The sequence below is a fragment of the Parasteatoda tepidariorum genome, chromosome 7, assembly GCF_982258835.1.
Source record: "Parasteatoda tepidariorum strain Cologne lab strain chromosome 7, Ptep-v5.0, whole genome shotgun sequence".
In the NCBI taxonomy this organism is placed as follows: domain Eukaryota; kingdom Metazoa; phylum Arthropoda; class Arachnida; order Araneae; family Theridiidae; genus Parasteatoda; species Parasteatoda tepidariorum.
The window spans coordinates 102593613-102610641 of NC_141761.1; the positions used below are offsets into that span (position 1 = coordinate 102593613).

At 33.1% G+C, this 17029-nt stretch overlaps 2 long non-coding RNA genes across 2 annotated transcripts in view; both read right to left on the reverse strand.

The window, feature by feature from the left end:
• Window positions 1-7259, reverse strand: part of LOC147807357 (uncharacterized) — a 28679-nt gene extending 21420 nt beyond the window's left edge. Inside the window, exon 1 of the long non-coding RNA XR_015435646.1 lies at window positions 6787-7259. This is a non-coding gene — a long non-coding RNA (uncharacterized LOC147807357). The remainder of the gene's footprint in view (window positions 1-6786) is intronic.
• Window positions 7260-7418: 159 nt separating this feature from the next.
• Window positions 7419-17029, reverse strand: part of LOC147807358 (uncharacterized) — a 36311-nt gene continuing 26700 nt past the window's right edge. Inside the window, exon 4 of the long non-coding RNA XR_015435649.1 lies at window positions 7419-10938. This is a non-coding gene — a long non-coding RNA (uncharacterized LOC147807358). The remainder of the gene's footprint in view (window positions 10939-17029) is intronic.

Consider the following 17029-nt stretch of genomic DNA (forward strand, 5'->3'; position numbering starts at 1 on the left):
TCTCTCCCAACCTTCGATTCAACAATTGGCCAGAGCTGGATTGATTTGACATTACATACAAACAACATCTGTATCACAGACTGGGAAGTATCAGACGTAGAAACTCTTAGCGATCACAGACTGCTCACCATGCAAATTAGACATGATATACAAAATACCAAACCAATCTGGAGGATAACATATTCGGACATTGATTTGTTTTCCTTTATGGCCGAGGTTAGAAAATATATACAGGAAAAATAAGAGGAACTATCCAATATTCAAGAAAGAGGAGAGCTGGAAAGATTCATCATAAAGTCTACAGATACTATCAGTGGTATCTGTCAGAAAAACCGCAGAAAGATTTGCAAGAGTTTCAAGGGAAGCCCAAAGTGGTGGTCAGTTGACTTGGCAATTGGACGGAAGAAAATCAGAGCACTGAGAAGATTGTATCAACGTTGCTCTGACCCCGAAGAACGGAAGTCAAAATTGGTTCTCTTTAAAAGAGAACGCTCCAGCTATATTAAGCAAATCAAGAAACATAAGATAGAAACGTTGCGCACACACCTAGAGAAAATTACTAATGAAAGAGCATTTGGCCCCGGATATAAGATTTCAAGAGGCAAAAACTTTCAAGATGAGATTCTCAAAAATCAGCAGAGAAATGATGGAACGTACACAGAAAGTGCAATGGAGTCAATTCAGATAATTCTTGACTACCACTTTGAGAGTACCCCCTATCATAACAAGCTCACCCCTCTTAGTCAGAACCTAGAGCAGCCATTTGGTCAGGATGAGATTACGCGGGTCATTGATAACCTAAAAAACAACAAGGCCCCGGGACCAGACGGAGTGCCTTCCGAAATCTGGCGAGCAGTGCATAATATTGACCCTCCATGGTTCGCGTTGATTTTTAACAAATGCTTTGAATTCGAATACTTCCCAAGCACTTGGAAGACGGCGAAGCTTATCTTACTCCCAAAGAAGGGCAAAGATGGGACAAAACCTGATGGGTATAGACCCCTTTCACTGTTGCCCACATGGGGCAATGTCCTAGAGAAACTTATAACAAATAAATTTACATTCTATTTAGAAACAAATGGCCTTTTGGATAGCGATCAACATGGTTTTAGAAAGGCCCGATCAACTACTACAGCTATGAAGGCACTGTTGTCTATAGTTGAAAAAGCTGGACTCTAACAACACCATACTCTGGCCACATCCCTGGATATTAAGGGGGCTTTCGACCGGGTGCTTTGGAGTGCAATAGACGGAATCCTGGTTGGACTGGATTGCAGCAGACCTTTAATAAAGCTAATACAAAGTTTCTTAAGTAATCGTAACGTCACTTACAATTATGGGGATAAAGTGATAGAACACGCCGTTACAAGGGGAGTACCGCAGGGATCCTGTCTGGGCCCAATTTTATGGTTAATTGTTGCTAACAAAATCCTAACAAAACGCAAAATATCAAATGAATACGTTATCGGTTTTGCAGATGATTTCCTCTTAATTGTCACGGGCACTATCCTGGATAGACTTGGTCCAATTACGACCAATATTTTGAATGATTATCAAGCTTGGGCAGAGAGCTTTGGTCTTTCATTTAGTAGCGCCAAGACTCATGCAATAGTTTTTCCGAAAAAGAATAAAATCACGAGGAGACCCACAATTAAAATGAAGGGAGAAAACATCAAGGTGGTAAATACGATAGATTACCTGGGTTTTAGGGTCAACTGTCAGTTCTCTTGGTTACCTCATCTAGATATGATCTATACAAAAGTAACATCCATACAATTTAAACTAAACAGACTCTCCGGTGCTGCCTGGGGAATCGGCCCAAAATTAAGAAAATTTATTTATCAAGTTGCAATTTTAAAAATCATCACATATGGTTGTGAAATATGGTTCAGCCAACAAGTAAGAATACTAAACAAGATTAGTAAAATTGAGAGGATCCCCCTGCTAAATATTACGAAAGCCTATAGTACAACATCAACTGTGGCATTACAAGTACTTGCGGGCACCATACCGTTAGACCTAACCATAAACACAGAATCGGAATTAAGCAATATCTACTTACATGAAAAGCCCTTAAACCACTGCCAAGAACTGCCGTTATTACACCCAATAGAACTTAGAAGTATTACTTTTGATATGAAACCACCTTGCAACTCTGGAATCGAAATATACACTGACGGGTCCAGAATGACCATCAATAACCAAATCAGAGTCGGCTGTGCCTTCACTGTCTACAATAGCACTGAACAAATTGATACTTATCTATTTAGACTATCAGATGAATCAACTGTATATAAAGCCGAACTATGGGCCATTCTCCAGGCGATACTATGGATCAACAAAAATAAAATTATAGAACACGTTAATATTTACTCTGACTCACTTTCCGACCTCAAAACAATTAGCAGATTTGACAATAAAATTTACCTTGACAGAATGATTAAACTTAATTGCAAACAGAGTGTTCGTCTACACTGGATAAGGGCCCACGTTGGCAATACAGGAAATGAGGAGGCTGACAGGTTGGCCAAACTCGCCTGCCACAGGGAACAAACTGATCTTACCGACCTACCCTCTAAGAGCACTATTAAACTTAACCTCTTGAGACAAAATCTTCAAACATGGCAGGCAAGATGGGACAGTCCAAATTCAAAAGGCAGATACACACACATATTAATCCCAAAAGTCAGTAACACTAAAATATATCCTAACTTCTATCTTAACCAATTTCTAACAGACCATGGTACGCAAGGAGAATATCAACACAGATTTCATAATAAACCACTTGAGTGCTCCTTCTGCAAAACAAATGATTCAATAGAACATATTTTATTGGACTGTCCGATCTTTACCGAAACAAGGACCAACTACTTCCCTCCAAATCTTAGTAGAAATACTCTGAGGTTCGTTTGGAAGAATCAAAAAATAAAGAATGGAATTATTAATATCATAAAGCAGCATTTCAGCCTGAATACACCCACTTTATACAGACAGAATTAATAGCCTATGCAAAGTTTAATTTTCACATGATATATGGGTCTCCTCGTTGATATATATTGGGAAAAGTAACATCTTAATGTAATTTAAAATTTTTAAAAAAAAACTGTAAATATTTTGTACTATATATTATGAAATTGCACACTCAACATAAAATATTTGAATACTTGTAATACTTCTTTTTTGAAATGTTTATTATTTGGTTTTTGCCATGACAGTACGAATACGGGCCCCCGGTGTACGTATTGTTGAAATTTTGGAATAGAGGTTTTGTTATGTGACTTCTCATCGTAATATTTTTAATACATTGTAAATTTAATAAACTGTAAATACTTTGTACTGTTCACTATGAAATTGCACACCCAGCATGAATATTTGGAATGCCAGTAATATTTCTACTTTATGAAATGTTTATTATGTGGATTTTGCCATGACAGTACGATTATGGACCCCCGGGATCCGTATAGTTAAATTTTTAGAATGGATGATTTATTTTGTGATTTCTCATCGCTAATTTTTAATGTTTTGTAAACTGTAAATATTTTGTACTGTTTATTATGAAATTGCATACTCAATATAAAATTTTGGAATACTTGAGATATCTCTGTTTTTTGAAATGTTTATTATGTGGTTTTTACCATGACAAAACGAATGCGGGCCTCCGGGGTACGTATTGCTGAAATTTTGGAATGGAGGATTTGTTATACGATTTCTCATCGTAATATTTTAATGTTCTGTAAATTTGATAAACTGTAAATATTTTGTACTGTTTATTATGAAATTGCACACTCAACATAAAATTTTAGAATACTTGCAGTATTTTTGTTTTTTTTTTAAATGTTTATTATGTGGTTTTTGCCACGACAAAACGAATGCGGGCCCCCGGGGTACGTATTGCTGAAATTTTGGAATGGAGGATTTGTTATACGATTTCTCATCGCAATATTCTAATGTTTTGTAAATTTGACAAACTGTAAATATTTTGTACTGTTTACTGCGAAATTGCACACCCAACATAAAATTCTAGAATACCTGTAGTGTTTCTGTTTTAAAAAATGTTTGTTATGTGTAATTTGCTATGAATATCACTGGGTTTTAATGTTTTGTATGAAAATGGGCTTTCACTGTGAATATGTTGCTAAAATCCTAATTTCATTGCTGTGTAAACCAGTTGCACCTGTAAAATTGTGTATAAAATTTTTTGGATGAATAAATTTTGCGACCCTCTGGGACGGGGCGGGTCGGTAGATTGTGGATTGGTGGCTGCTCTGCGCGTGCAGCAGCCAGACTAACAAAATTCAAAAATCTTGCTCTTTTTCTAAAGCTCTTGTACTCGTCATCACACATTGCTCCCAATCGCGAGCCTCCCCGTCGACGCAAGTGTTGCCATTCCGTCGTTGCCAAGCCAAAGTGCCAATTCTCTATTGATGCAGGTCACGTACGCGCATAAGGTCTTCAGTATTACCTGGATGCCCCCCTACGGGGCGGGACAGGGCTAAGCCTGGCTTGCTTTTTTATAGGCAGTTGTAAAAGAAAATTTTCAATTTTAAATCAAGTCCACACGAGTTCCAGGATAGGGGAAAGAAAAACAGAAACAACTTGTGCAAAACAGCTATACAGAAACAACTTTACAGGAGCAGCTTTCCTTTAAAAAAATCTTTTAAAAAAAGTATGCCATCAAATTTACTTAGGTGCAGTTTAAAATAAAGTTAAATGTAAAATTTTCATGAAAAATGTGCAATATATTCAAATTATGTGTGTGACCATGAATGACCGAAATCAATTGAATGTCTGAAATATTTATATATATATATATATATATATATATATTTATATAATATATATATATATATATATATATATATATATATATATATATATATATATTCATTTATTCATTTATAGTATTATACTCATTCGATATTTTATTATATGCTGAGGATAGAATAAGAGAAATATCACTTTTCAGAGTACCGGGCAAATGTATAACGGGTAGGGGCACTGAACCTTGAAAAAACATTGATATAGAGCATGCCGGACAAATGTATACCGGACAGTGGCACTTAATTAGACATAATATATGTTTCGGACATTTACCAAAGCGACTATGTGATTGTCTACGTTCATTGGAAGTCAACAACCACCAATTTCGATCATTCACAGTAACATATATAGTACGATATTTAATGAAATTATTTAGAAAATTTAAAAACATTTCTGCTCTAGCTACCTCTACTCCACAAACTAAATTATCACCTAAACAATAATCTACAGAGTTAGTCCGATAAGTATTATCACTAATTTTACTGTAAAGCAGCTGCACATCCCAACCTGATCTGGTTGGTTGGAAACGGTGAAGGAGACAGTAAACTCACGTATAAGTGGTCACTTAACTGTCTCCAACCACGAAGAGTAAAGACAGTCATTTTCATGAGACCTGTTTCCGTCTCCTGAGCAAATTGCCATCCAGTTCTCGATGGATTGTCACCAAGAATTAAATGAAACCCACCAGAGTTCGAAACTTTTACGAACAGAAGCAGAAAGCTAAATCTGTTGGTGACTCAAGACATTTTGTGGCGTTTGCGATGAAACTCACGCTTAAAGGTCATCGATAATCACCCCTGTCGAAAATGTGACTTGCTTGGCTAAGTTTTTGGACTCAAACAGTGATTTAATTGTTATAATGGTAAAGGCATCAAGCATTCTAAAATGACCATTTTGAAATTATGAACCATAAGAAATTTTACTATAAGAACGTGCTTTATAGCTCCACTTTCTTTTCTTCCTGGTCGATTTAAAGGTAACGGTGAAAAGGTAACAATTGGTAACGGTTCTGTAGCATCCTCAAAGTTCTGACGTTAAAAACGACCACGAAAAAACATTGATTTAAGACATCACCTCATCATTGATTTAAGACATAATGGGTTTATATATTTGGTAAATAAATAGGTGGAGGTTAAAAATGAATTAAGACAAGCCAATTTACATTCATTAGTTAAACAGATTTTTAGACATATATATGCTACCACATTCTTGTTTTTACTGAGTTTTGTATAAAATTTCTATTGTTCTAAGTGGTTTACTTTCATGGTCAGATTGGACTACTTTAAAAAACTATGTGATCGCTTTCAGATGTAAAAAGAGACATTTGAGACAAATGACGAGTCTAGAGCCGTGGTGGTTCAGGGGAACGAGCGTTCGCCTTCCAATGAGGTGAACAGGGCGGAAATCCCAGCGTCGGCTGGTCTAAGTGAATTCCGAATACGTCTTGCACTGACCACAGTGCTGATGTAAAATATCCTCAGTGGTAGACGGGAGACCGTGGGAGGTTTTCGTGGTTTTCCTCTCCATGTAACGTAAATGAAGGTTAATTCCATCAAAGAGTCCTCCACGAAGCAAATTTACCTCTATACTTGATCCAGGAGTTCCCATGTCTTCCGGATTGGGTTGAAAATTAAAAGTCTACGGAGTTGAACATTAGTAATCATAAACGAAAAAAATTGTGTTGGCTGTTCAACGACGATTATAAAATAAAATAGGATATAAAATGACAGGTCTAAGATTCTTGCATCGAGGTTCTAAAGAACATTCCGTAAAAGGCTTAAAGTATGTCAATAAAAGCCATCTTATTGAGCATTTTGCAGGGAATGATGTATCGATGCAGACAAAAAACCATTATAAAAACTTATCGCGTGATGATTTGATACAATCGAAAAATGGTTTTTAATCGATTTATTAATTTTCGGACAAATCATGTGCACTATTTTAAATGTATTGAAAATTACTTACTTTTTTTTAGATTGACAGTGCTTCCTAAGTTATTAACTAAAAAAAAACATAATAGTAAAATGATAAGTAATACAAAAGTAAATCAATAATTCAAAAATTTAACAAACACAATAATGTAAAAGCTTTTAAACTAACATGTATATTCACAACAGTCGTAAATTATTGTTCAAAAAATTATTATATGGTGCATGCATTACTAAAAAAAGGAGAAAGAGGCACATAAAAGAAGCAAAATTTACAAACACAGACAAATCTAGAAAATGTGATAAAAAAAAAACTCTAAATTGTACTCTACAACACAATGATTGATACTTACGCACTGTTTAAAAGAATAGTCAGAATTAACTCTAAATAAAACTAGATAGCACCAAATACTCTAAAATACTATACATATTTTTTGTCTAGACCGAATTACAAATTATATCTATCTATCCATTTATATATATATATATATATATATATATATATATATATATATATATATATATATATATATATATAATATATATATATATATATATATATATATATATATATATATATATATATATATATATATATATATATATATATATATATATATATATATATATATATATATATATATATATATATATATATATATAACTTTTCAGGATTTATAAAATGCAGAAAAATCTGATAAGTGATCAAATTACGCGCATATTTAAATACAATCTCGATGATAAAAAATCTTCCCGAAATACTATACATAGATCCACACATCATCACTTAAACATAACATAAGACGAGAGTTTCACCGGAAGTTTTCGAGATTGCATTCTGATTTTAGACTCCAGTTATCGTTTGCAATCAACTGCTCATCACTATCTAAACTTAGTTTCGATAGTGAATACGTAAATGATTGATTAACTAATTCATAACTGCTAATAAAAAATCAGTACTTTATTTTTAAAGTTAATTAACTGAATCCTTTACTATATTCCCTTTTTGGAAGAAAAATAATGCATCATCAGAAAATTAGGATATTTTTTCGGCATATAATTCATACAGATAAGCATGAAAAAATGTCCCATAGATCGAAAATAGGTGTTTCTTCTGTATTTTTTGCTGAAAACAATGCATCTGCAACAAATATTTTTTTTACTGCACACCATTTTCCCAAAAATCTTCAATTTAGCTTGGCGACTTAACGTATTTTAAGAACGCACAATAACAGCTTACAGGCAACAAAAAGGTGTTCTTATTGACAGGGAGATTGCTATCAACTTGGCGACATTTTTGACGATCTTGATGCCTTTCTTGAAGTTTTGAAGGTGCCAAAAAATCAAGATGCATTAGATAGCAAGCAGGTTGGTAGGACGATGATCTCGTGTTCGTTAGGTCGAATAACACTGACCCAAGAATCATCGTGTATATTAAATGGTGACTGGTGCAAGTTAAATCTACCGGCTCACAAAGTCCTTCAAGTTCCCATAACAAATCAATGCCTCAGGGGGTACTGAAATGAAGATTGGTCGTTCTATGGTTCAAGTCAAAATTACGATCTGTGGGTGAATGAATGAAGTATGATGAATAACTCCGTAATAAATAGAAATTTATTATAGTTTTTTTTCAATACTTTTAAAGCGAGATTGTAATAAATAGAAATTTATAATAGTTTTTTCTTTTCAATACTTTGAAAGTTAGATTATTTTTCTGTAGATGGCACCACTATGGTAAAGTTTAAATTCAATCATAATAATGATATTTTTTTTTAGAAATTTTGAATTAGTCTTTTAAAATGGGATTTTTGGGGTGAAATCTGGGTAACTAAATTTATTAATATTTATTGAGGATGGTATTATAACTTCCATAGGGGATTAGTGGGTTTATGACTGTTTTTTCTCAGGGACCTTTTTTTTTGGTTCTGACGTCCGCCGGATGCGGGATGACTCTGGATTTGGTAAACAGGTCAATCTAGATTCTTTCGCCTTGCTGAAGGGAGGATAAAAGAGAGGTGAAGAGTGTGGCTAAAGGCAGTAACCCGGAGGATACGGAGCTTGTCCGCAGGAAGGGTGGTCCGTGACAGCACCTCGAGGATGGTGGATCGTGAAGTTAAGGAAAGCTAAACTGAAGTCTCTGGCGGGAAGAACGACCGTGATTTGCCGAAGGCCGATATCTTCGAGACGGTGGGCCAAGTCCGAACGTATCTATGCTGGAAGTCCGGTGTTCCCCTTCTACATGTCTAAGCCTAATGAAATTAGAATAGCTGGAGAGATTTTGAGATCCTAGCCGAGGAGTTAGTCCACGAGCTCATCTACCATTCCGGTGGGAGTTTCCAGAGGGCGAACAGTAAATTCTTTTGGGTACTTATAAAACTTTAAATTTGATTTCGTTAACATTTTAGAGGAATCATTTACCGTAAATTCTGAACTGTTTATGTTGTGTTTTTTTATGTAGGAGAGCAATGAGTATTTAAGTGTGATTTATAGACATCATAAACCAAGTCTTTATTGCTTTTAGTAATGTTAAATGCAGTTTTTATTTCTTAAATGTCTTTTTTTAACTGTATGAATTGAAGTTTATGCTTGAGTGTTTTAAGGTTGCATGCTTTAATTAATGTAAAAAGGGAAGTGCTTATTCCCATGTTAGCATTTGGAAATGTATGGAATTATGTTTTTTGAAGATTTAGAGTGGCAATAAAAATGAGTTTTAAATGTTAAGAGTTTCCTGTAATTCATTCGATACTTGCCTACTGTATAACCTGGGTAACCGTTACTAAAGTTACATTTAGAGATCACAGCTAGAGGGGTAACGGTACAACTCTTAGTAAAACGGGATTTGACGTGTGTTGAGGTTAAGTCGTATTGTTGGCCGTAGATATCACCATAGAAAACCAAAAAACGCACCCTCTACTTTAAAAGATCACTTGCTTTTAAGCAGGCTTGCTGGTATTGGCAAGTGGCAATACCAGCAAGTCTGCAGATATTGCCACTGTAACAGCAACATATTCAAGGATTTTATAGAAAATTGTATTTTATAAAAATTCTAATTTTTCTCCCACGGAAGCAGAATGTGATGGTCCATTTTGGTTTGGATATATGAACCAAACAGCTTTTCTTTATACAAATTTGCATAGTTTCTTTTAAAAAACGAAAAAGAAAATGCTTAAATCTGTTTTACTTTTAAACAACATAAATAACAAGATAAGAAAGCCAATATCAAATCAACACATGTATAACATTAATTTTGCGTATAGTAGATACTTTCAATTGTTAAGATTGCTCTAAAAGCAAAAATAAAGGTGCATAATTTCGAGATTACGACGTACAAAAATGTTTCGTGGATGACTCCTTGTTAACTACGCTAGGAAAATTTTGTTTCGTTGCCTTCTGAAAAGTTTGGAGCCACTCACTGACTGTTACACGTATATCGAAATTTCTATGCCAAAGAGTTCTGTGATGAGTGAATAAAAATAGGCGAATAATCAAGCGAAATTACTACTAATGGAACTAAATGTATCGAATATAATACAATTAAATACACATATAAGTAAAACATCTTTAAACAATATTATTATTAAGACATTATAATTCCTTGTAGTTTTGTAAATAAATAAACATGTCCATAATTAAATAAGTAAACTTTAGTAACGCTAGCGTTTGGTCAGCTGGGCGAGCAACCAATCAAGTAAGAGCTTTCTTCGTTAAAAACTACAACTTTGGTAAAAATTTATATTCAATAAAAATTTATATTCTTATTTTATTTTTCATAAATGCTATATAAACTAAAATCATGTGCCATAATCATAAAGTGAATAATATATATTTCTGATGGCCCTAACAAATACCGCTAGGTTACATCTAAAAGGATTATAATACATTTTAGAGAAACATCGATATTTATCTATAATGTTTACAAAGTATCTATTTTAAAAGTAAAAAATCAACTAAATATTTTAAAATAAATGTAGTATTTAGACTACTAATTGACCACTATTTAGACCACAATTGACTACTTCTCAATGACAATATATGATGTTAAATATTTAATCGTTAGATTAGGCAAACGTAAGACCGTCTGTGTACCATTTAATTCTAAGTTAAATTGTTTATGGTCCTCTGACTGTACAATTTTTATATAGATAAAAGTACTCACGCTTGCCTACGGGAAGAATATTTCCTAAACCATCTATCGAAAGAAAAATATATTAATTATAAATTACAAAATAATACGAATGGAACTAAACAACGTGAATAAAGCACAGATATTGGCACAAAAATGAATATACTAAATTTCGATTCACGGTTAAAACACAAAATGACAAAAAAAATGCAAGACAATCAAGTTGAAATAATGAAAAATTTGGGGCAGCCTATCAGATAAGAGGGAATAACACTTTTTAATCCATTTTTTTTAAACTTTTAGTAATAGCGTCATGTCGGACGCTGTTACAAAAAACTGTCATGGAGCAGGAGTAGGATGGGAGGTGACGGGAGGTGGATGGTGGAGTAAGTTTGCGAAACAGAATTGCTATTACCTAATTCAAACAAGAAAGGAAATAATAATATATCTACAACTTCAAAGGTTAGTTATGGTAGTATTTTTTCTAAACTTTAAGTAATAGCGTCCTGTTGGACGCTGTTACAAAAAACCATGATGGAGCAGGAGTAGAATGGGAGGTGACGGGAGGTGGATGGTGGAGCAAGTTTGCGAGACAGAATTGCTATTACCTAATTCAAACAAGAAAGGAAATAACAATATATCTACAACTTCAAAGATTAGTTATGGTAGTATTTTTTCTACACTTTTAGTAATAGTGTCATGTCGGACGTTGTTACAAAAAGTCATGATGGACCAGGAGTAGGATGGGAGGTGACGGGAGGTGGATGGTGGAGTAAGTTTGCGAGGCAGAATTTCTGTTACCTAATTCAAACAAGAAAGGAAATAACAGTATATCTACAACTTCAAAGGTTAGTTATGGTAGTATTTTTTCTAAGCTTTCGGTAATATCGTCATGTCAGACGCTGTTAAAAAAACCCGTGATGGAGCGGAGTAGGATGGGAGGTGACGGGAGGTGGAAGGTGGAGCAAGTTAGCGAGGCAGAATTGCTTTTACCTAATTCCAACAAGAAAGGAAATAATAATATGTTTAAAACTTCAAAGGTTAGTTATGGTAGCATTTTTTCTAAGCTTTCGGTGATAGCGTCATGTCGGCCGGTGTTAAAAAAAACCGTGATGGAACAGGAGCAGGATTGGAGGTGACGGGAGGTGGATGGTGGAGCAAGTTTGCGAGGCAGAATTGCTATTACCTAATTCCGACAAGAAAGGAAAGAATAATATGTCTAAAACTTCAATGGTTAGTTATGGTAGTATTTTTTCTAAGCTTTCGGTGATAGCGTCATGTCGGACGATGTTTCAAAGCACAGTGATGGAGAAGGAGTAGGATGGGAGGTGACGGGAGGTAGATGATGAAGAAAATTTGCGAGGCAGAATTGCTATTACCTAATCCCAACAAGAAAGGAAATAACAATATATCTACAACTTCAAATGTTAGTCATGGTAGTATTTTTTCTAATTTTTTAGTAATAGCGTCATGTCAGACACTGTTAAAAAAAACTTTGATGGAGCAGGAGTAGGATGGGAGGTGACGGGAGGTGGATGGTGGAGCAAGTTTGCGAGTCAGAATTTCTGAAACCTATTTCCAACAAGATAGGAAATAACAATATATCTATAACTTCAAATGTTAGTTATGTTAGTATTTTTTCTAAACTTTCAGTAATAGCGTCATGTCAAACACTGTGATGGAGAAGGAGTAGGATGGGAGGTGACGAGAGGCGGATGGTGGAGCAAGTTAGCGAGGCAGAATTGCTATTACCTAATTCAAACAAGAAAGGAAATAACAATATATCTACAACTTGAAATGTTAGTTATGGTAGTATTTTTTCTAAGCGTTCAGTAATAGCGTCATGTCGGACACTGATACAAAACACTGTGATGGAGCAGGAGTAGGATGGGAGGTGACGGGAGGTGGATGGTGGAGCAAGTTTGCGAGGCAGAATTGCTGTTACCTAATTCCAACAAGAAAGGAAATAACAATATATCTACAACTTCAAATGATAGTTATGGTAGTATTTTTTCTAAACGTTTAGTAATAGCGTCATGTCGGACACTGATATAAAACACTGTGATGTAGCAGGAGTAGGTCGGTAAGTGATTTAGGAGATGGTGGAGCAAGTTTGCGAGGCAGAATTGCTGTAACCTAATTCGAACAAGAAAGGAAATAACAATATATCTACAGCTTCAAATGTTAGTTATGGAATTTTTTTTTCTAAGCGTTTAGTAATAGCGTCAGGTTGGACACGGTTACAAAACACTGTGATGGAGCAGGAGTAGGTTGGGGGGTGACGGGAGGTGGATGGTGGAGCAAGTTTGCGAGGCAGAATTGCTATTACCTAATCCCAACACGAAAGGAAACAACAATATATCTACAACTTCAAATGTTAGTTATGGTAGTATTTTTTCTAAGCGTTTAGTAATAGCGTCATGTCGGACACTGATACAAAACACTGTGATGTAGCAGGAGTAGGTCGGTAAGTGATTTAGGAGATGGTGGAGCAAGTTTGCGATGCAGAATTGCGATAACCTAAATCCAACAATAAAGGAAATGACAATATATCTACAATTTCAAATGTTAGTTATGTGTTTGGTTATGATTTTAAAGGTTTTGATGAAAAAATAACGAATTTGTGATAAGATTTTTTAAAGAAATATACACAAATTATAATATTTTTATATCAATTACCCTGTTTCAATAAGTCATTTTTATTCCATATTTGTCAGTTAATAAATAAATCACATTTATATCTAAATGAATATTTCGTAAAATGATAATTTTTAAAAAATTACTCCAAATTTTGTGAAAAATGTCTATTACAACTTCTGAAAGCTATGGCTATGATCATATTTATGATTTTTTAAAATGTCCATGACGCTTCTGATTTGTAAAATTACTAAGAAACTATTAGGAACTTATTGAAGGATCATGGTAATAAATTTAAAATATCATAATGTTTGCTTCCAAACCAAATTTTTACTATAATAAACATGAAGCTTAACGCTTAGTTTCTGATATAACACTTTAAAGGTAACAGATATTTTTAAAGCTTCGTATTACCAACTTCAATAAAATGTATTTGTTTTAGAATGTACCCTTATACATAAAAACGTATGCTAAAATCAGTATTTTTTTTTATTTGAAATCTAAATAACTTTGAAACCTAATTCTTGGAGAAAAAACAAGGCAAGCACACTACCCCAAATTTGATCCTTTCTTGGAAATCACAGGTAAAAAGATATTATTTCGATATATTAAAATAACTATACAATTATTTCGTAATTAGACGAGGTAATTACGAGCAGTATATTTTGAAAACCTTGCAAGCAGAACTTCGTAAAAATTGAATAGTGCCATAGCAAAATTAAACGAATTAATAAAACATCCGAAGCCCGCCACTAGTTGGCCCATTTCTCTACAGCTTTACATTCAAATTCCCCATGCTTAAATAAATATGGCTAACCTGACCCCATTATATCTGTCTCTGGCTATACTAAGAACAAATGAAAAAACAATGTAAATGCTTTACGATAGATTCTGAGACATGTGATTTGACAACTTTTTTCTTTCTATTACTTATGCTATGAACAATAAAATAGAATTTCAGAAAACTGATAAAACAAAATTTACTTTTGAAAAAAAATGTTCTGCTCATTGCATGGCAGTATAAAACGCCATGTACATAACATTCCAAGGCATACACTGTTTGCTTGCTGTTTTATGGAAGCAGACAGTGGCAAATAATATTGTATCAAGCATATTTTGTGAGCAGATAGTTAAATTTTGTAGATTCTTCTTATGATCTCAATAACGCAATGATACGCCATCTAGCGTTAGATTTTGGGTATATTCATTGCTAGTAAAAGAATGCATGTTTTAACTCAATTTTTATAAACTCTGCTCCATATTTTTTTAATGGGCGTCACTCCCAAATACCTTGTTTTATACACATAAATAAAATGTAAATATCAGAAGAAATAGTAAAGTTATGCTGTAAAGATTAATTGGGTATTTTAATAAATTGATAGGTATATTATCCGGCTTATATGTTATGGTAGAAAACTGTATAGAGATTTCATTTCATTGATATATTTTAAAATTAGATAATAAAATGTATTTTAATCCTTGCATATTTATTATTAAATAAAATTTCAATGGTCTTCGTTTAAGTCAGAAAGTTATAAAGGATGAAACGCTAGTAAAGCATGATTGGCAGCACACAATAGTTAAAAATATTTTTTTTCACTAGATTTTCAGAACTAAAATGCAATTTTCAGTGCTATATAAAGTGCTCAAACGAAAGAGAGAATCTGAAAAATAACTTTTAATCTTATGATCGGAATATCATGTTCCAGGATGCAATTCTAATGTTTTGAATCCTTGTAGCTTTTAAATGTGCAACCAGTATTTTAAGAAATCAGCGCATACTTTAATTTAACTCGTTAAACTTCGTACTCCTTAAACCATTAAGGTATTATCTACCTTTTTAGGCCAATTGTGACAAAATCATCAAACTGAAAATGTTTGAATAAAAAATTCATATGTATTTCTTATATGTATCTTCAAATTTATTTAAATCTCATTGATATCTTAAAAAGAGGTGAAATTATTAATTTTTGAAGAAAAAAAATATTTACTCATAGGTTGTCATAGCATGGCCTGTCTGCTTAGCAAAAATGTGTTTTCTCATGATTTCATCAATTTTTTAATGCGATATCTATAATTCTTTTTATCCCATTTAATGGGATAAAAAATTATTTGAAAGTTTAAAAAAATAATCTCTTCATCAAATCTCTTCAAAAATACTAAAATCAATGCTCTATATATTATCATTCCTAATCTTATTTATTTTATCTTTGTTATGTACCCTATTTTAGAACAGAAGTTTTGTGAGAAAGTGTTAATTGCTTTATGCGCTGCAACTAAAAGACCATAGAAGCTATAGATATTTGTCTTTAAAAAATAAGTATTCTAAGATATGTAATAATGCTGTGATTGAAAAAAATTACCATCCTTTGCGCCCAATAGTTTTTGCGTTATTGTTTAAAAGAATTTTAATTATTTAAAATAACTTGAGTAACATAATGACTGCACTGACGCTAAAACTCAATAACCATGAATATTTTATGCATGTAAGCATAATGTTATTAATTGTATTAAGTCAGGGGCAAAAGTGGTTAGAAATTGGTTGCATTCAGGGACAAAAAAAATATTGTTATTGATAATTCTATTTCCTATATATTATCTTTCTCGGCTTTTTAAAATAATGTCTCCTATTAAATCGATATTAAAGTCTAATAGTTAAAAAAATAGTTTAAATAACTTACCTGGTTGCGCTTCAACTAAAGAAATCAAAAATATATTTTGTTTTTATCTTTAAAAGAAATGATAATTATCATGTCAAAACACTTTAAAATTTTAGTGTAGCTGCAAACCAATGTTACGCTTTCAAGTTGTTCCGAGGTGATTTTCCTAAATATATGTTTTTAGAATTCTTTTGAAAATTTAAAACGAAATACGAGTTAAGGGCCGTAGATTGCTATTTATGCGGGGAAAAACAAAAACGATATCGAAATCAAATGAATCTGGGTATTGGGGTAGACAGAACTGTAAATATCAAAATCAGTTTGATTGCAAAATTAAGCTCTACATAAGATATATATATATATATATATATATATATATATATATATATATATATATATATATATATATATATATATATATATATATATATATATATATATATATATATATATATATATATATATATGTATATATATATATATATATATATATATATATATATATATATATATATATAAATATCTATATATATATATATATATACGTTACATGCATTAGGAGGTTATACTAGACCAGTAGAAATCACCAGACCATTACGAAAGAAAATCGTGATGAGCAAGAGGGCGCGGGCTTTTGTTCCTTTCTTCTGGGTCTAGAATTTTAATTTTAGGTCTGGACTTAGAGTCATATGAAGAATCTATCTACTATGATTGTTCCATAGATTTTGCTGCAGACCTTGTTGCCCGGATATCCGTAGCTGCTGACACCAAAGAGGTGGTGTTTTCGTCAATTGGTGTTATTTTTGAAGTTTTCGCCAATGTACCGCTGTCACTCTTTGGACGATGGTCGAAGGACGGTG